Here is a 20,026-nt window from a genome sequence, read left to right on the forward strand (position 1 = left end):
CCCACCCGGCCACCACAGGGGTAAGTGGCTTGGAAATGTGCCCGGTGCTGCCTAACAAAATAATAACTAACAAAATAAACGACGTGCACTCCAGTCTGTGTCTTAGGGCAGCTTCGGACGAACCCAAACTAAGACAAGAATGTCCCTGGAGTGAGACGATGGGGCTATAGAAGGGAAGACTCCCTTCCCAAAGGTCAGGTCCTCACAATTTAACTCCATCAGTGTGCCTGCAGCCCAGACCTCAGCAAAATATTTGAATGTAGGAACAAATGATTTTAAAGTTCCTCTTGAAAGAAATATATATGAAAGCAGTCAGGATTCTTTTCTAAGAAAAATGATTAAGGGATTTCTTGCCTTCCAAGAACCCAAATGCACTAGAAAGTGATGCATTTGTATATATGCCTGAAATTAACCCAACATTGTAAATCAACTATACTCCAATTAAAAAAATTAAAAATAACAAAAATATTTTAAAAAGGAAAGAGGCAAAGTTTACACACTGTAGCCCTGGCACAGAAATGAAACAACAATTTCACGGGACCAAAATAACAAGCTCAAGAAACAGAAATATTTTTCATAAATCATATTGGAAGGATTAGCTTACTCTATGGGGGAAGAAACAAATCAGAACTTTATCCTATGACTTACCTTAAAATAAATTTCAGATGAAGGAAAGTTCTAAAGATAAATATCTAAAAGTATAAAATAGTTCTGCCCCACACCGCAGAACTGAAGGAGGTAGGACAGACTGCCCGCCTGTCAAGGCTGGTAATTCCCCTGCTCAGCCCTCAGGCACAGCAAGCTCTGGTGCCGAGGGGCAGACTTGGGCAGAGTCACAGAAGTAAATGTGTATACATTCTGAGTGAAGAATTGTTTCCCAAGTTCCCCAGAGATTTCTCAAGATTTCCTTGACCTTTATCACTATGAGAAATTAATGTTTAACCAGCGTATGACACTGAAAAGGCAAGGGCTCGTGGATCTGAAGCAGTGAGAAGACTGCAGTTGCAGCCCAACTCCCCAGCTGCTTCCGCATGTTCTCCCCAACCCCCAAAGCTGGCAAATCTCAGACAGGAGTGGAGACCCAACAGGGCCAGAATTCCCAGCAAGTAAGTCCTGCTTTCTAACTTGATTACAACTGTTGGAAATGGCAAGCCCTGTGGCTTTACTCCGCCGCCCCACTGCTGGGCTTTGGCATAAAGCTCAACTGGCTTGGGAAACTGGAGCTCACAGGGCGGCGTGAGCCTGGGGGTGCTGAGCTGACAATGCTGGTGCTCACAGGGGCATGCGCCCACCCGTGTGATGAGGCAGACGCGGGGTGCCACCTCCGGACGGCCGCTGACAGTGAGCATAGGACACACGTGGACTCCTCTGCTCTCTGCTGCGTGCCACCCATGGGGTCTAGGGCTCCGAGCCCTGTCTCTTCTTCTCTAAAATGGGGATTTTAACTGTCTCTACCTTGTCAGGTGTGGGGGAGCACTGATTTTCATAATGCATGGGAAACACTCAGCATATCGGAGATGCTGAGTAAATATTAACTCTTCCCTTACATTTCTAACAACTGTGACTCTGCAAGGCTGTCCCTTCATGGCGTGTGGCGTAATCTCCTCAGAGGTAAATTCAGAAGCTATCTGTGCAGTGGGATTTGAGAGAATTGAAGGATCTTCCCTGCCAACCTAGCAGGCTCACTATAATCCCATCAGAAGATACAATTCTGGAGGAGAAACCTTTGCTTCTCCATCCAGCTGGAGTTAAAACAACAACTTCCGGGTGTTTGTGTGTGTTGAGAGTCACATACTTGGTCCCCAGTAATATCCTCCTTTCACAAGGGAGAAAACTGAGACGGAGGAAGTGAGAGACGTGGTCCAAGACCTCAGAACTCATGACCGAGGACTGGGGCCAAGGCCTTTCCTGTACCATCTGAAGCTTTCTGTCTTGCTACTCTGGGAGAGTGGTGCCTTTTGAAAGTACCTACAAAGCCTGGGGCTTGTAGTGAGTGCCCCAGGAAGAGTTAATAGGAGCTGCTTAGAGATCAAAGAGCATGGTCTGGAGGCTCTGGATGGGAGATGCAGGGCTGTTGAGGGGTTGTGGTGGGAATGGAAAAAGTGGGAGGAGGAAATTCAGGGCACAGCTGGGAGGTGGAACGTGCAGGGCTGAACAAGAAGTGGGAGGCTCTGGGCTCCAAAGTGGGTGAGGACACATGGGCATGGTCTTCTTGGGAAGTCTCCCTGTACCTGGCCTAGGGGGCCTGGTGCTCCCAGTCCTTGAGGATCTCTTAGGAGAGGTCCTGATGGCCATCTTTTGAGGACCTCAGGATGCTCTCCATCAGCCTAGCGATCCTTGTGATGGGGCCAGATGACAGATCTGAAGTTCACCCCTGCCCTTTGGGCTCACGTGTATGAAGGCTTGGGACAGACATGCCTCAGAGAACTTCACTCAGAGTGGATTGATGACATTCTGAAACCAGGAAAATGTTGGTGCTGCTTAAAATTTAAATAATAACTTTCAGACTTTTAAAAATTACTAAATGATGCATAAAGAAATAAAGCCCTGAGTTTCACTGCACCTGGGCCTCCGATGACTGAGGAAGAACAGGGGTGGTTCACTTTACAACAAGGTCATTAACATTAATCTATTAAGTAGCATGACTTTATAAAATGATAAAAGGTTCAGTCCACCAAGAAGTAATATAGTTCTAAACACGTGTAGACCTAATGGAAAAGCCTTAAATATATTAAGCAAATTTTGGCACAACTATGGGGAGAAATCAGCAAATTCACCACCATAACAGATTTCAACACATCTTCAGCAATGACAGTGAGTTGGACGATAGAACAAGCTAACAAGAACATTAGTAAAGATTTAAAATATGTCAGCAAGTAACATTCTTGGCTTATTGGATGTACTGTCTACCCAATGATTAGAATAACCCTCCACCCAATATTAGAAAACACACTTTCTTCTCAAGAGTACATGAAATGTTTACAAAAATTCAGGATGTATTCATAGCAGGCTGTAAGGCAAGTTTCAGTGTCGGTCAGAGAATTGCTAAAATACCAGTTGCTTTCCAATCACAGTTCAATTAAGTTAACTAAATTACAACTAAATAAAAAAATAAGTAAAAATTGCTGTGCATGTCTGAAAATTTGGGGGAAGCTACTATTTAACTCATGAATCAAATTTAAAATGTAACAAAAATTAAATAATGCTTGCAAATAAGTAGCCAAGAGGAGCTACTCCACGTTCAAGGTCAGGAGGGGCAGCCGTGAGGAGATACCTTTGACCAAGGTAAAAGAAACCCAAGTAAGACAGTAGGTGTTGCGAGAGGGCATCAGAGGGCAGACACACTGAAACCATAATCACAGAAAACTAGTCAATCTGATCACACGGACCACAGCCTTGTCTAACTCAATGAAAATAAGCCATGCCATGTGGGGCCACCCAAGATGGACGGGTCATGGTGGAGAGGTCTGACAGAATGTGGTCCCCTGGAGAAGGGAATGGCAAACCACTTCAGTATTCTTGCCTTGAGAACCCCATGAACAGTATGAAAAGGCAAAATGATAGGATACTGAAAGAGGAACTTCCCAGGTCAGTAGGTTCCTAATATGCTACTGGAGATCAGTGGAGAAATAACTCCAGAAAGAATGAAGGGATGGAGCCAAAGCAAAAACAATACCCAGCTGTGGATGTGACTGGTGATAGAGGCAAGGTCCAATGCTGTAAAGAGCAATATTGCATAGGAACCTGGAATGTCAGGTCCATGAATCAAGGCAAATTGGAAGTGGTCAAACAGGAGATGGCAAGTGTGAATGTTGACATTCTAGGAATCAGCGAACTAAAATGGACTGGAATGGGTAAACTTAACTCAGATGACCATTATATCTACTACTGCAGGCAGTAATCCCTTAGAAGAAATGGAGTAGTCATCATGGTCAACAAAAGAGTCCGAAATGCAGTACTTGGATGCAATCTCAAAAACGACAGAATAATCTCTGTTTGTTTCCAAGGCAAACCATTCAATATCACGGTAATCTAAGCCTATGTCCCAACCAGTAATGCCGAAGAAGCTGAAGTTGAATGGTTCTATGAAGACCTACAAGACCTTTTAGAACTAAGACCCAAAAAAGATGTCCTTTTCATTATAGGGGACTGGAATGCAAAAGTGAGAAGTCAAGAAACACCTGGAGTAACAGGCAAATTTGCCCTTGGAATACGGAACGAAGCAGGGCAAAGACTAATAGAGTTTTGCCAAGAGAACGCACTGGTCATAGCAAACACTTTCTTCCAACAACACAAGAGAAGACTCCACACATGGACATCACCAAATGGTCAACACTGAAATTAGATTGATTATATTCTTTGCAGCCAAAGATGGAGAAGCTCTATACAGTCAGCAAAAACAAGACCAGGAGCTGACTGTGGCTCAGATCATGAACTCTTTATTGCCAAATTTAGACTTAAATTGTCTAAATTTAGACTGTATATTGTCACCCTGCTTATTTCACTTATATGCAGAGTACATCATGAGAAACGCTGGACTGGAAGACGTACCAGCTGGAATCAAGATTGCTGGGAGAAATATCAATAACCTCAGATATGCAGATGACACCACCCTTATGGCAGAAAGTGAAGAGGAGCTAAAAAGCCTCTTGATGAAAGTGAAAGAGGAGAGTGAAAAAGTTGGCTTAAAGCTCAACATTCAGAAAACTAAGATCATGGCATCCGGTCCCATCACTTCATGGGAAATAGATGGGGAAACTGGAAACAGTGTCAGACTTTATTTTTTTGGGCTCCAAAATCACTGCAGATGGTTACTGCAGCCATGACATTAAAAGACGCTTACCCCTTGGAAGAAAAGTTATGACCAACATAGATAGCCTATTCAAAAACAGAGACCTTACTTTGCCGACTAAGGTCCGTCTAGTCAAGGCTATGGTTTTTCCAGTGGTCATGTATGGATGTGAGAGTTGGATGTGAAGAAGGCAGAGTGCCAAAGAATTGATGCTTTTGAACTGTGGTGTTGGAGAAGACTCTTGAGAGTCCCTTGGACTGCAAGGAGATCCAACCAGTCCATTCTGAAGGAGATCAGCCCTGGGATTTCTTTGGAAGGAATGATGCTAAAGCTGAAGCTCCAGTACTTTGGCCACCTCATGAGAAGAGTTGACTCATTGGAAAAGACTCTGATGCTGGGAGGGATTGGGGGCAGGAGGAGAAGGGGACGACAGAGGATGAGATGGCTGGATGGCATCACGGACTCGATGGACGTGAGTGTGAGTGAACTCTGGGAGTTGGTGATGGACAGGGAGGCCTGGCATGCTGCGATTCATGGGGTCGCAAAGAGTCGGACACGACTGAGTGACTGAACTGAACTGAGACTTAAATTGAAGAAAGTAGGGAAAACCACTAGACCATTCAGGTATGAACTAAATCAAATTCCTTATGATTATACAATGGAAGTGAGAAATAGATTTAAGGGACTAGATCTGATAGACAGAGTGCCTGATAAACTATGGACGGAGCTTCATGACATTGTACAGGAGACAGGGATCAAGACCATCCCCATGGAAAAGAAATGCAAAAAAGCAAAATGGCTGTCTGGGGAGGCCTTACAAATAGCTGTGAAAAGAAGAGAAGTGAAAAGCAAAGGAGAAAAGGAAAGATATAAGCATCTGAATGCCGAGTTCCAAAGAATAGCAAGGAGAGATAAGAAAGCCTTCCTCAGCAAACAATGCAAAGAAATAGAGGAGAACAACAGAATGGGAAAGACTAGAGATCACTTCAAGAAAATTAGGGATACCAAGGGAACATTTCATGCAAAGATGGGCTTGATAAAGGACAGAAATGGTATGGACCCAACAGAAACAGAAGATATTAAGAGGTGGCAAGAAGACGCAGAAGAACTGTACAACAACGATCTTCATGACCCAGATAATCATGATGATGTGATCACTCATCTAGAGCCAGACATCCTGGAATGTGAAGTCAAGTGGGCCTTAGGAAGCATCACTACGAACAAAGCTAGTGGAGGTGATGGAATTCCAGTGGAGCTATTTCAAATGCTGAAAGATGATGCTGTGAAAGTGCTGCACTCAATATGCCAGCAAATTTGGAAACTCAGCAGTGGCCACAGGACTGGAAAAGGTCAGTTTTCATTCCAATCCCAAAGAAAGGCAATGCCAAAGAATGCTCAAACTACCACACAATTGCACTCATCTCAAACACTAGTAATGTTCAAAATTCTCCAAGCCAAGCTTCAGCAATATGTGAAGCATGAACTTCCAGATGTTCCAGCTGGTTTTAGAAAAGGCAAAGGAACCAGAGATCAAATTGCCAACATCCTCTGGATCATTGAAAAAGCAAGAAAGTTCCAGAAAAACATCTATTTCTGCTTTATTGACTATGCCAAAGCCTTTGACTGTGTGGATCACAATAAACGGTGGAAAATTCTTTAAGAGATGGGAATACCAGACCACCTGACCTGCCTCTTGAGAAATCTGTATGCAGGTCAGGAAGCAACAGTTAGAACTGAACACGAATCAATAGACTGGTTCCAAATAGGAAAAGGAGTACCTCATCCTGCTTATTTAACTTATATGCAGAGCCCATCATGAGAAATGCTGGACTGGAAGAAGCACAAGCTGGAATCAAGATTGCCGGGAGAAATATCAGTAACCTCAGATATGCAGGTGACACCACCCTTATGGCAGAAAGTGAAGAGGAACTAAGAAGCCTCTTGATGAAAGTGAAAGAGGAGAGCGAAAAAGTTGGCTTAAAGCTCAACATTCAGAAAATGAAGATCATGGCATCTGGTCCCATCACGTCATAGGAAATAGATTGGGAAACAGTGGAAACAGTGTCAGACTTCATTTTGGGGGGCTCCAAAATCACTGCAGATGGTTACTGCAGCCATGACATTAAAAGACACTTACTCTTTGGAAGGAAAGTTATGACCAACCTAGATAGCATGTTCAAAAGCAGAGGCATTACTTTGCCAACAAAAGGTCCATCTTGTCAAGGCTATGGTTTTTTCAGTGGTCATGTATGGATGTGAAAGTTGGACTGTGAAGAAAGCTGAGCACCGAAGAATTGATGCTTTTGAACTGTGGTGTTGGAGAAGACTCTTGAGAGTCCCTTGGACTGCAAGGAGATCCAACCAGTCCATTCTAAAGGAGATCAGTCCTGGGTGTTCATTGGAAGGACTGATGCTGAAGCTGAAACTCCAATACTTTGGCCACCTCATGCAAAGAGTTGACTCACTGGAAAGACTCTGATGCTGGGAGGGATTGGGGGCAGGAGGAGAAGGGGACGACAGAGGATGAGATGGCTGGATGGCATCACTGACTCAATGGACATGAGTTTGAGTAAACTCTGGGAGTTGGTGATGGACAGCAAGGTCTGGCGTGCTGTGATTCATGGGGTTGCAAAGAGTCGGACACGACCGAGCAACTGAACTGAACTGAATTGGAAATAAGTGATAAGGAAATATACTATTTTTAAATCTTGAACTAGGTATTGAAAGCAGCACATAGAAGAAAGCAAATAGCTTTAAATGTTTATATTAGAAAGTAAAAAGGGCAAAAAAAATAATGAGGTAATCCCTCAACTAAAGAAGTTAGGAAAAGAACAACAAGATAAAGATCACTGCATGCAGGCAATAATAAAGACAAAGGAGATAAATCAGTGAAAAACAAATAAATGTAAACGAAAGAGGATCAACAAAGCCCAAGGGTTTTGTTTTTTTAAAAAACTAGTACGACAGACACAGTTTGGGTAATATTAGCTAAAGACAAAAAGAGACAGGAGTAGATAAATAATACAGTAATAAAAGGGGATATAATTATAAATCCAACAAACTAAGAAGCTAATGACTGTATCATAAAAAAGAATTCTTGTCATTAAATCTAAAAAACTGATGAAATAATATCAAATTGGGTTCATGGAGAAATAGAAATCCTGAAGAGTCCTATACTAAAAATAAATTGACATTAAAAATATTTCCTTCAGAAATGAAGGGGAGGGGCAAATGATTTTATGTATGATTTCTTACACTCTTTTAGTGACTGCAAAATTCCAAATTTCAAAATTATATGACTGTTTCAGAGAATCAAAAAAGAAGAAATTACCTTCAGATCAGTCTGTGAGACCACAGAATCTGACACTAAAACTAGAGAAAAAATTCTATACAAAATGTTAATGCAGCACAGTTTTATCCCAAGACTAAAAAGATATTTAAAAATTAGAAAATTTATTAATGTGACTCATCACTTAACAATTCAGAGCCGGAAAACCACAGGGCTTTTTACTTTGGGTGCAGAAAATATTTTGATAAAATTAGACATCTATTTATTTTTAAAATAGGAATAGAAGAAATCATCTAATAAAGAATATCCAGGGACTTCCCTGGCAGTCCAGTGGTTAAGACTCACACTTCAAATGCAGGGGAACAGGTTCAATCCCTGGTTGTGGAACAATATCCTTCCATGCAGTGTGGCCAACAAAATTTTTTTAAAAAAGACTATCTGATAAAACCTGGGTGTGAATAGCGCAATGTTACAAATGGTCCTTTTAAAGTCAATGGGATGAAATGTTCACCACCACTGCCTCTATTAATACTGCCTCAAAGGCCCTACCTAGAACAGTGACAGGCACATACAGAATTTTAAGTTAAGTTTTCTAGCAGTCACATTAGCAAAATTAAAAATATGTGTGCACTAGAGTAGAATATTTTAGTTAAAACAACAAAGTGAAACGTAGCCCTGCATTCAAATTGTGTAGTGGGGAAAATTTCCACATTGCTTCAGTTTTTAGATTTAAATTTAAATTATTAAATAACGTTAACAGAAGCATTCATTTCCGCAGGAGCCCCGGCTGCACTTCGAGAGCTCAGTAGCCAGATATGGTTCATATCTCTGATGTGGGACAGTGCAGTCCAGGACAGTGCAATGAGACAAGAAAAACAAATATGTAAAAGAACTAGAAAGAACATTTTCACGATTCACAGACGATACAACTGATTACATCGAAATCCACCTGAATCAACAAATTATTGAAAATTCTGAGAATATTCAGAAAAAAGTCAAACACAAAATCAATTGCAATTCCATATGTTGGCAATAAACAGCTCTTTTCTTGGATTATGAACAAGAAAAACCACTTTTTTACATATTTACGAAATATTTTGTTTCCATTTCTGATAAATGTTGTGTTTCTACTGAATTGTGTTCTTTCACTGAAAAGTTATTTTCAAATGAATATTTCTAAACCCATCATTAGTGATACGCATTTCAAATCCTTTCCTCCACTCTACAGGTTGTCTTCCTGGTTATGTAGTTTGAAGAACAGATATTTTTAACAGTAACATAATCAGATTTGTCAGGGTTTTATGGTTAGCTGATTAAGGAAACCATTTAAGAACTATTTTTCTTTTACATTCATAAAAATATGTCTATTTTTCTCTATTGTCCTAAGAAGTTTGCCTTAACGGTTAAGAATTTAATCTATCAGGAATTTATTTTTGTATATAGAGTGAGAAACGGATTCATTTTTTTTCCAAGCAGCCAACCAACTGTTCTAGAACCATTTAATAGTTTAACCTTACTCTATTGATTTGCAATTCCAGAAGTTTATTTTCTAAATTTTTGTGGCATTTTTTCCTGGGCTCTCTATTCTGTTAGCTTTGCCAGACGCCTATCCTTATATCAAAACTGTTACAGTTCTGCAGCTTCATCTGTCTTGATAAGAGTAGAGCAAGAACATGCTGGTCATTCTCAGACTTATGCTTTTCCATTCATATTTTAGAGTCAAATATCTGGGTGGGATTTTGATTAAAGTGCTATTGAATTTGTTAATCAGTTTAAGTAAAGTGGAAATATTTACAATGTGGAGTGTTCTTACCGGTGAACAGCCATTTGTTTCCACTTATTTAGGTCTTCTTGAGTGTCCTCCTATGAGCTTTTTTGTTTCTTCATACAAGTCTTACACACCTTTTGTAGGATTTTGTTACGGCCATTCTAGTGTCCTGTTCCTGACTGAGTCAGAGCTTGCTGGGACGGGGAAGAAGCCACCCAGGTTACCAGCAGGGTGAGAAGCAGGTCCAAGCTCAGACCTGGGGCCTGATGTCTCAAGCCTGCGCTGCATCTTCAGGAAACTTCTTATCTTCTTGTTTCTTGTTGTTATTGAGTTGCTCAGTTGTGTCCGACTCTTTGCGACCCCATGGACTGCAGCACGCCAGGCTTCCCTGTCCTTCACCTCTCCTGGGGTTTACTCAATCGGATGTCCACTGAGTCAAAAATTCTTGTTTCTACCTTCCAAATCAATTCATATCTATGTATTCTCTTCCCTAAAATTTACTCTCCAAGCAACAGTTGGTGGAACATTTAAGCCCTCAGGAACAACATTTCTCAGCCTCAAAGACTTCAGTGACTGGAAACGCCCTCCAAGAGCAGTCAGGCCCCAGGCTGGGGCTCCCTTCTGGGCGGTTCCCTTCCCACAGGCTTGGCTTCTTAGCCCTGGTCACAACCGGCCACTGTGGCTTTCTCGGCTTCTTCACTCACCATCTGCATCCACTCCTGGGCTGCCACACAGCAAGCTCATCTGGCAGTGCCCAGCCTGCCTGGTGAAGGATGCCCGGCTAGGTCACATGTGCTAGCTGTGTGACCCTGGACAAATTTCTGAGCCTCTCTGGGCCTCCATTTCCTTATCTATAAACTGGGGGTGATGACCATGTGACCATGTTTACCTTCTTATGGGAGTTTTGAGGGACTGAGTGATTCTGTGTAAAAAAAAAAAAAAAAACCGCCTGTACAAGAAACCTTTTAAATGCTAAATATAGCGTTATTGCAGTCACTCTGAAACAGGAGGTTTCACTCTGGTCTCACGGCGCCCTCTCGCAGAGGTCGGTCATCACATCTGGATCCCTCCACTCAAGCCTCCACGGTGATACAGGATTCACAAGAGTCTGCGCTGGGCCAGCCTCCCGGCTCAGCGGGCACCGTGTGCAGATCCCGCTGGAGCCAAGCTTTCCAGCCATCCCGTCCAGCTTTCCCCCTCCCTTCCCGGCCTCCAGTCGTACAGAGCGGGGCCGGGAGACCAGATCCTCTGTGGCTCCTGGCGAGGTGGTTCCGAGCTCAGTTGGCACAGCACCCTGAGGTCTGATCCCTGCACTCAGAGCAGGGCGGAGTGGGGGAGGAAGCTGCGCAGAGCGGCCGGGTCCCTGCAGGCCCCGCCCTCCGACCCGCCCACCGGCCCTGCCTTGGCCCCGCCCCAGCCTTGGCCCCGCCCACCGCCTTGGCCCCAGCCTGCTCAGAACCCAGCAAGCAGATGCCCTTTTGAGCAGATGCTGTGTCATTAAAGTCAAGGGGGAATGGCTGTCTGTGGTCTGTGCGGAGTTCCCAGCTCCTGGCTGCACCGCATGCCACGTGTGTATATGTTTGTGATGGTGTGTGTGTGCATGGCTGTGTCTGTGTGTACCTGTGTGTATGGCATTTGTATGTGTGCCCTGGGTAGTATACGTGTGTGTATGTATGCCTGAGCATGTGTGCCGTAAGAGCGTGGATGGCGGGAGCAGGGGAAGCTCCGGCCAAGGTGGGCTCTGGCCTAGGTGACCCAGGCCCTTGGGACCTAAGCCCTCCTTAACTGAGGAAGGAGCCCTGCTCCATAAGGCCTGGATCCGCCTGAGCAGTGAGGTGGATGAGATGGGAAGCCCAAGTTTGAAGAAATCCCTGATTTGAATGCTGATCAGCTTCAGGGGTAAAAGAACAGGACGTTGAATCTGATGAACCTGGATTCAAATCCTTGCCTGCCTCTTCCTCTGTTTCTCCATCTGGGCTCCTGGGCTTGGCCCTTGCAGCCTCCTGTGGCCAGGGCAGTCCCCTGCACAGCACAGTGGGTCCTGGTGGCCCCAAGCAGGTACAGCACTGACGCAGGGCAAGTCCTCTCACTTGCCTTGCCCAGGCCGGCCTTTCTTTGCCCCTTGGGAAAGCCAGGGGCCTTCTGTGGATTATAGGTTGCCTGGGGAGACTCCAGAAGAACTGGCCCCGGTCTGGGTCCCATACAGGGCCCTGGGACCCTGAGCACCTTTCCTTGTCTTCTTGCCCTCCCCTCTCCCAGGCCCTGCAGGCTCCGCTGTCCCTGGTCCCTGCTCTGCCCTGAGAGACCCTCACATCCTGCAGAGGGTGGGGAGCAGGAGGGCGGGGTGTGGGGGAGATGCTGCGGAGTAAATAATCAGAGCGAGCTGCTCTGATTGGCTTTGGGGAGGCGGACACTCTGTCTACATAAATGGCAATTCCATCCTCTGTGCCTTTTAACTGTCACCAAGGAGGAGAGAGAGAGGGAGAGACAGAGAGCAAGCACTTCGGGCTGCCTGTGAGTACCGCTCTTTGTCCTCATAGCCTGGGGGGACCAGACTCAGAGGGGAAGCCAGTTCCTGGTGCCAGGGCCCCTTAATTTTGGGGACCCTGGGGATGGGAGGTTCGCCTGTTGATTGCAGCTGGGTGGATCTCCTCTGGCCAGCTGGGAGGGGTGCATCAGCTGTGTGCAGGTGTGGCAGGCTACCGGAACTTTTTGAGAAGATTGGTGCCAATCTAAGTTCCCTGCTTTTGTGCGTGGCATGTTTAAGCAACAGGTGAGATAAAGAATCAGAAACTTCTGATAATTTTTAGCCCATGATCTCTGAGCCATAATAGCAACAGAACAGAGAGAGTAGAAATTATTTCTCAGGCTGGTTCGTGGTGCATCGGAAGCGCACAGAGGCCAGGAGATGGAGACCTGGGGAGAATATGGACCCCTCTTGTTCTCCGCTGTGAAGGGCATCCTCCCGCAGGATGCTTGGAAAAATCAATTGGGTCCGATGTTTACAAAGGGCTAAGTACACAGTAGGTGGTCATTAATGTGATCTATATTACTAATAAGCAAGTAAGTAAACGCAGGTGGGAAAATGGGGGGATTCTAATGCTGGTGAGGGAACCATCTGCTCAGGGTATGTTATTTTCTCCTGTTTTCAAGGGAAATTCAAGCAGGTGACTTGGCTTTTCCCCTTCATCCTATTTCTCTCACAGGCTCCAAGAGTTGGGTCTTTACAGTTGATTTCTTATTTAAATAGCAGTGTTTTTCTGCTGAGACAGAACCAAAAACAGAGGGGACCATTGCCACATAAAAAGCAGCCAGGACAGTGGTCACCCTGGAATGGTTAAGACATAGGCAAGATGAGGAGAATCTGAGTGTTTTCTGAAAAAAAATTGTGACATTCACAGCAGCCTCTCTGTCTCTCCCAGGTCCATGGCAGGTGGGCTGGCGGTTTGCTTACAATGATGAAAATAAAACAAAATCCCTTTGTGAAAGTGTTAGCCACTCAGTTGTGTCTGACTCTTTGCAACCACATGGACTTTAGTCCAACAGGCTCCTCGGTCCATGGGCTTCTCCAGGCAAGAGTACTGGAGAGGGTTGCCATTTCCTTAAACCTCCACGAATTCAAATAAATAGCTGGGCAGTTTATTTACACTTTCCCCTCTTCATGATGTTTATTCTGAAGGTCTTACCCTGTTGACTCTTCATCTGAGTCTGGTAGCAAGTTTGGGGAGAGACAGCAGGAGATTTGACTCCCTCCATATTTCAGAAAAGCTGTCCTCAGTCTGTCGGATCTCCAGCATTTCTGAAGGAGGACGCTCGGGGCGCAGGAGGACAGTGATGGGCACACGGTCTCAGAGGAAAGGTTAACGTCCCCCTGTGCTCTGCATGCAGCGAGGTTCCCTGTAAGTGAGGGGTGTGGGGGACCCCAGGCCAAAGGGCATTGGATGGCCTTCTGAGCTCACAGACCACGTGTGAAACCGCTGATGAGCTGAGGGGCTTAGTCCAGCCACCTGCTTCCCTGAGCCCTTCTCCTCATCTCAAGAGTGGGGATAATTTTGCTGCCTTGCGGAACTGCTGTGGAGATTTAGGGCAGAGGTGAAGGGCTACCCAAGGCTTTGGACGGTCCCCATTGGGCATTTGTCAGGGTTTGGAGAAGCTGGGTGGGGAAGTGCTTCTGCCGGGTCGTTCAGCCTCTGCCTGTTTCTGTTGTGTTGGGACCAGCGCAGGTTGGGGCCAGTGCCCTCATCTGGAGCATCTTCTGGTGACCAGGCGGGACCCAGACCACACTGACGTGCATCCCCAGCCCAGGTGGGAGCTCCTAGGGATGAGCACTCTGACTCAGGCTACGTGAGAACGTAGGTGGCAGACAGCCCGGGTGTGTGTGTGTGGCTGTCCGGCCTCAGGGGTCAGGAGGAGGCTGGCTTCAGGGTCAGAAATGCCAGCCCAGCTGCTCCTGTCACCAGCTCTGTGGCCTCGGCAAGAGCATCCGCCCTTCAGAGCCCTAGAAAGGTGGCAGTGTTAGTACTGGCTGGAGTGCTGAGAGTGTGAATGAGGTGAGGCGTCCAACGAGCTCAGCAGAAGGCCAGGCAACACCGATTCCTTTGTTTTCTTGGGACATAGGATGTAGCCACCAAGTGGCATTTGTTTCCAGGATTTGACTTGGGGGGACCCTCAGTTGCAGGCTTTGAGCGGTGGTGGCAGACCTGCCCCCGTGCCCAAGGAGTGAGTGTGCACAGTGAATTTAGAAAGTCAGCGTTTACTCCTGACCCAATCTGTAGAAGAAAGTGGGGACTTCGTAAAGCTTGTGCCAGAGATACTGCCTACATGCACAGTGGCAGGTGGCAGGTGTTTATTCTAGCTGGGAAGTCAATATGTATTGTAGTCACAAGGCGTCCTGCCTGTTATGAAAATAAGCAGCCAGCTAGAACATCGTCTCAAGTCTATAAAAAAGGCAGAAGGTTGTGACCTTTTATCAATTATTAATGTGACTCCAAGAGAATAAGAGAAGGGGGCAGGGTGAAGGATTGAGAAAAAAAAATAAGGAAAAAAGTTAAAGGGGAAGAGGTCTAGTTTGACACTAAATTAAAATGGAAACAGAAGAGGAAAGTTCAGATTAAAATGACTGATGGTTCTTATGTGGATATCCTAGAAGAGTACGCGGGAGTGAAAACGATGAAAATTTTAAGGTTAATTTGAAGCTTAAATTTGAAAACTTTAAACTTAATTAGAAAAGCTAGCAGGAATGGCGTGTTCATGCCTACCAAGCCTGATGGGTGACATTATTTTTTTCATTCTTGTTTTTCTGGAAAGAAATTTGGCAACATGCCAAAGAACTGTAAAACTCACACCTTTGAATCCCATTGGGAATGAGTGTCTTTGAGGCACAGATTCAACAGGGGAGAAGTGCTTGGCCCCGTGGTGGGTAGCTCACGGCTGCTTTCCCCACAGCAGTGCTGTTCACAACAGCCAACAACGTGCAATTAATGTGGGATGTGACACTTTGAAATCGGCAGGTATTGATAAGGTGCATATGTGCACGATATTAATGTAATTACACACAGTGTCATTAGGCTTACGGGGAAAATAAGTGGTAAGAGGCTACTAAACGACCCACATATTCTGATGACAGCTGTTTGAATGGTCTGAGCTCAGGGATAAATTAGAACACTATTAACTGGTTAGATGTCACCAATAATTCTCTACTTTTGAAGTTGCTAAAATTGTGAGTTTTTCAGCCAGCTTTCTATTCCATCCCAACCCGTCTGCAAGAGTGTGAGTGGAATCAGTATCTTCCCATGAGAGTAAGATTGAAAATCGTGCTGTAAATTTCTTTGTGTCTCCTTCTCATAAAGAGTTTCTGGCCAGGAAAATACTAAGATGGGGACTGTTCATTAAGCAGGGACTGAATCAGAAACAGATGTGAGATTCTCACGTTAGAGGAGCGAGGCTTTCCTCTCTAAGTTTGATCTGCATCCAGGGCGGGCACGCTCTCTCCTCACCCTCCATTTCTTTCCTGCTTCCCTGGCATTCTGTCTGACCCCGTGATGATCTGACCTGCTTCTTTCCTAACATAAGGATGCATAAATGCCAGACCCAGCCAGCATTCTGAGTCAGAATTGCAGTGTCCTGCGCCTGCAGCATCTCGCTGCCTGATTACAACGGGCTAAACCGGCTGGCTCCACGACCTCTGGAGTCTTGGTTTAGCCCATTGTAATCGGGCAGCGAGATACTGCACAGCAGCATTCTGAGTCCGCTGGCCCAGGGTTTGAAACCATGACCAAGGTTTGTCTGAATCCACCGGCAGGACCATGGACAGATGCAAAGCACCTTGGTTCCGGTCTTCTGCCCAGCGGCATGGCCAGTACTCAGACCCCTGTGCAGTAGGCGTGGCTGGCCCTGTGTGTTCAGAGCTGGCTATGCAGTCACCATGTAAGCTCTGCACAGGGCCCACCCAACCCCCACTGCCAGGGAACAATTGGCTGGAGAGCCTAGCTCTCTCCGAACCCCTGTGGCAAAGGTAGAATTCCAGGGGTCCAGGAAGGGGAATAGTTTCAACTAGGACCACAAGGACTGCTGGGGCCAGAGCAGAGGGTAGCTCAAATCCAAGATGAACTTCTGGGTGCAACACTGGGGAAACCAGGTCAGTTCTGAACTTGCAGGGTTAAAGGCTCAGTGTGAACTGTACACAGGAGTCTGGGAGAAGGGTCAGGATTCCCTGGGGAAAGGGCAAAATATCTCCTGTTTTTGTGGCAGGTACACGATGAGCTGGTTTATGGTTGTCTTAAAGGTAGAGAGTAGGATCTAATATGTCAGAAAGAAAATGTTCAGAGGACAAAAAGATCTTCCTTCATTCATTTTTTTGTTCCTCATTCAGAAAACAGTCACGGTACTTACTGTGGTCCAGGGTCTGATTGGTCCTGATAAACCAAAATAAAGAGTTGAGGACTCTGCTTAGAGAAGCCTGAAATTAGCAGGGGATGTCAGTGAAATGATGCAATACAAAAGCGAATGGCCTTCGGGTCAGTCAGGAGGCCTGGGGGCCTGCAGAGGTTCGCATGGCCTTGAGCAGGTGGGGCTCACCACCAGGCTGCGGCTGTGACCAGATGATGTCAACAGCCACCGTTCCAAGGCCTGGAAAGGCATCAGTCATAACCTTTATCATCGCCTACATCTTCCAGCCAATATTTGCTCAGCTTGAGGGCATGAGATAGCAAACAGCTCCACAATGAACACAAGATTCTCTGTGACTTTGTACTAAAAGTCTTCTGGAAAAGTCTTTGTGGGAAAGAATTGGCAAATAAAGGACAAAATGATTAGAAAATAATAATCAGGTCTTATCTTACAATTTGACTGGGAATATTTCTTTGGAAGGGCAAGTTGGTGTGTCTGTCAGTTTATTTTTCCCAAGACCTCCCATTTGGCCATCCATACTCATGTATTTCTGTTAGAAGACAGCGGCTGAAACTCCGGGAACCCAAGCATCCTTCTGAAGCCTTAGAGCATCCCTGGAGCCTTAGTAGGGCAAATAGAGGTTGTGCGAATATTTACTCTAAGAAGCCTTTTTTAATAGTCTTGCACAAGGAACAAATCACAAAGAAACATATCCTGAGATCTGAATACATTAGAATTCTTATAGGTCAGAATAAAATTAAAGGCAAAGCTAGATCAAATAAAAGTGAGGAAAATGTCTGCAAAATATATCACACATAGGATACAAGTATTTATTATAGGGTGCAATTATTTATTATATTAGTGCTCTTGCAATTAAATAAGAAAACGTCTAACATCCTAGTAGAAAAAAATGTAATGAACAAGCAGTTCATTAAAAGAAAATCCAAGAAAAGAAATCTCACACCACTATCCAAAGTCATGTGAGAAAACTATTTGTCTTCAGAGTGAAAGGAATTCATGAAACTTTGCCTGACTGACAAAGCTTAAAATGTATCTCAAGCCCAGTGTTTGCTATTGTGTGGCAAATCTAGAGTTTTTATACAGTCCCTGTGAGTGAGTAATTTGGCAAAAATATTTTCTGGGGACAAGTCTGGCCATATAATTTTAACCAGGTGGCCCAGTGGTAAGGAATCCACTTGGCAATGGACACAGGAGATATAGGAGACTTGGGTTCCATCCCTGGGTCGGGAAGATCCCCTGGAGGAGGAAATGGCAACTCTCTCCAGTACTCTTGCCTGGGAAATCCCATGGACAGAGGAGCCTGGCGGGCCACAGTCATGGGGTGGCAGAGAGTGGAATGACTCTCTCATGATGGAATGACTGAACGTGCACACAAAATATGTATCTCTATAATAATGTGTCCTAAAGAAATTATAGAATAAATGCTTTTCTTAAGAAAATGTTGACACAAAACAAACTGTGAAGAAACAAAAGATTGAGGTTGTATATTTCAGTGCTTTATAGAAAATCTAACAACGTGTATTGAAGGCTTATTTTGTGCCTCTTTTCCCCAGCTGTTCCCATGTACTTATCTAATAATCATAAGAATTATTTGAGATAGAGCTTTAGTATGGTGTTTGTTTTCAGTTGAGGGAAATGAAACCTCAGTGGCATCTATGTCATGCTGTGCAGAGTCTTTTAGTTCTTTATGATGCAGGGTTGGCCGTTAGGTTACACCAGCTGTCCCCACTAACATAGGTGATAACCAGAGATGATGTAGATATTCAACAATAGTGATGTACGCTGTGAATACAGCACATTTACCCTGCGGAACACTATGCAATTGGGAGAAATCAAGCAATAGAAAAGTTATTTGTCAGCCTGGGAAATGTACTCATAATTACTTTGTGAAAGAAAACAAGCTAGCAAAAAGATCAGCTCTTTGATGCAATTTTGGTTGAATTTGAATCAAGTCAATTTAAAATACGTCAATTGGAAGTAAAACCTAGTTTTACTCTATGTGTGACATTTGACGTAATCAGAGTTGTTCCAACTGAAAAATAAATTTAGAAGCCTTCAGGCCCAAGGAATTATGAACCTGAAAGTGTATATATAAGGAAGGCTTCATGGCTTCGCACTAAGAGCCTTTGGAAATTCTGGCCACGATATTTTGGATAAGCTCCCTTGACCTGCAGCCTATGAAACACAAAGGTGCAGTGGAAACTCAAAGACTCGGTTTGGTGTTTCTCATACTATTATTTTAGCCTTTGCTGTTGCTGAAATTTAGAATCAAATCCTACATCATATCCAGTCACCGTCACTCATGTTTTCAGTATGTGATAAATGTATCCCCAAACAATCATTTGGATGTGGAGGTTTGACCCAGTCAGTAACCTTGATGGAGCCTGGAACCTTCCATGGGTGTCTTCTATACTATTCACAGAGGATATCTGAACAGAGAACTTTGGAGAGAAGGCCAAGAGAGGAGAGGCACCATCAGGCTGATTCCTCGTTACGGACACACTCTCCTCAGCCAGACTCAGCCAGGCTTCTCTGAGCCTGCTTCTGAGTGCAGGTTTGCACCTCAGGGAGCTGAGCCCAGCTGTAGCAGAAAATCATGCTAAGTTGGTTTATCAAGAAAGCTTCTACCCTTGGGATACAATTCAGCTCTTCTTCCTCCACCTGGACACCCAGCCAAACTATTCTTAGTAAAGTACCATCTGCTTCCTAACTCTACCTGTCTCTGGAAATCCCCACTGACCCATGTTGTATTTGGGAGACAGCCTCCCTCTCCTATTGCAATAGTCTTGAGTAAAACCTGTCTTGATATATTTAACATTAAAATTGTCAAAAAAAAAAAAAAGAAAGAAAAGCAACACAGATGATGAGAAACAGTGGAAGAAGTGCTGAGAACATGATCTCAGGATCATCAGTGAGATACAGTGGCTTGTAGAAGCATCTCCCAACACTTACCCCCACAGGAAAACTAATCTTCTTGTATGAATCTTTGGACTATTAGAATTAAGAAATGTTTCCATGACTTAGCATACAATTGTCTCTTATAAGACACAATGTGGAAGGGTGTGTGCCAGAATTTTTGAGTGGTGGGATTCTAGATGGATATTTTTCTTTCTTTGTGTGGTTCACATTTCCAGTTTGGAAAATATAGCCCATGCTTACTATTCATAGATTTTCTATATGCAGGTGCAACTGTTTCCAACAATTCATTTGTATTATTTATCGCCACAATGGTGCCTTTATGATCATTCTTGGGCACACATACATAAAA

General features: G+C 44.5%; 1 protein-coding gene across 3 annotated transcripts in view; it reads left to right on the forward strand.

Moving 5' to 3' along the window:
• The first annotated feature begins 940 nt into the window (after positions 1-940).
• Positions 941-20,026, forward strand: part of DDC (dopa decarboxylase) — a 108,933-nt gene continuing 89,847 nt past the window's right edge. Inside the window, exon 1 of one of the 3 annotated variants that reach the window (XR_005724410.1) lies at positions 941-1,106. The gene's annotated coding sequence lies outside the window, so the exon portion shown is untranslated. Of the gene's footprint in view, positions 1,107-12,226; positions 12,364-20,026 lie in introns of those variants that run through there. The other 2 variants (XM_040260225.1, XM_040260226.1) reach the window with 2 other exon arrangements.

This window comes from Oryx dammah, unplaced genomic scaffold, assembly GCF_014754425.2.
Source record: "Oryx dammah isolate SB20612 unplaced genomic scaffold, SCBI_Odam_1.1 HiC_scaffold_18, whole genome shotgun sequence".
In the NCBI taxonomy this organism is placed as follows: domain Eukaryota; kingdom Metazoa; phylum Chordata; class Mammalia; order Artiodactyla; family Bovidae; genus Oryx; species Oryx dammah.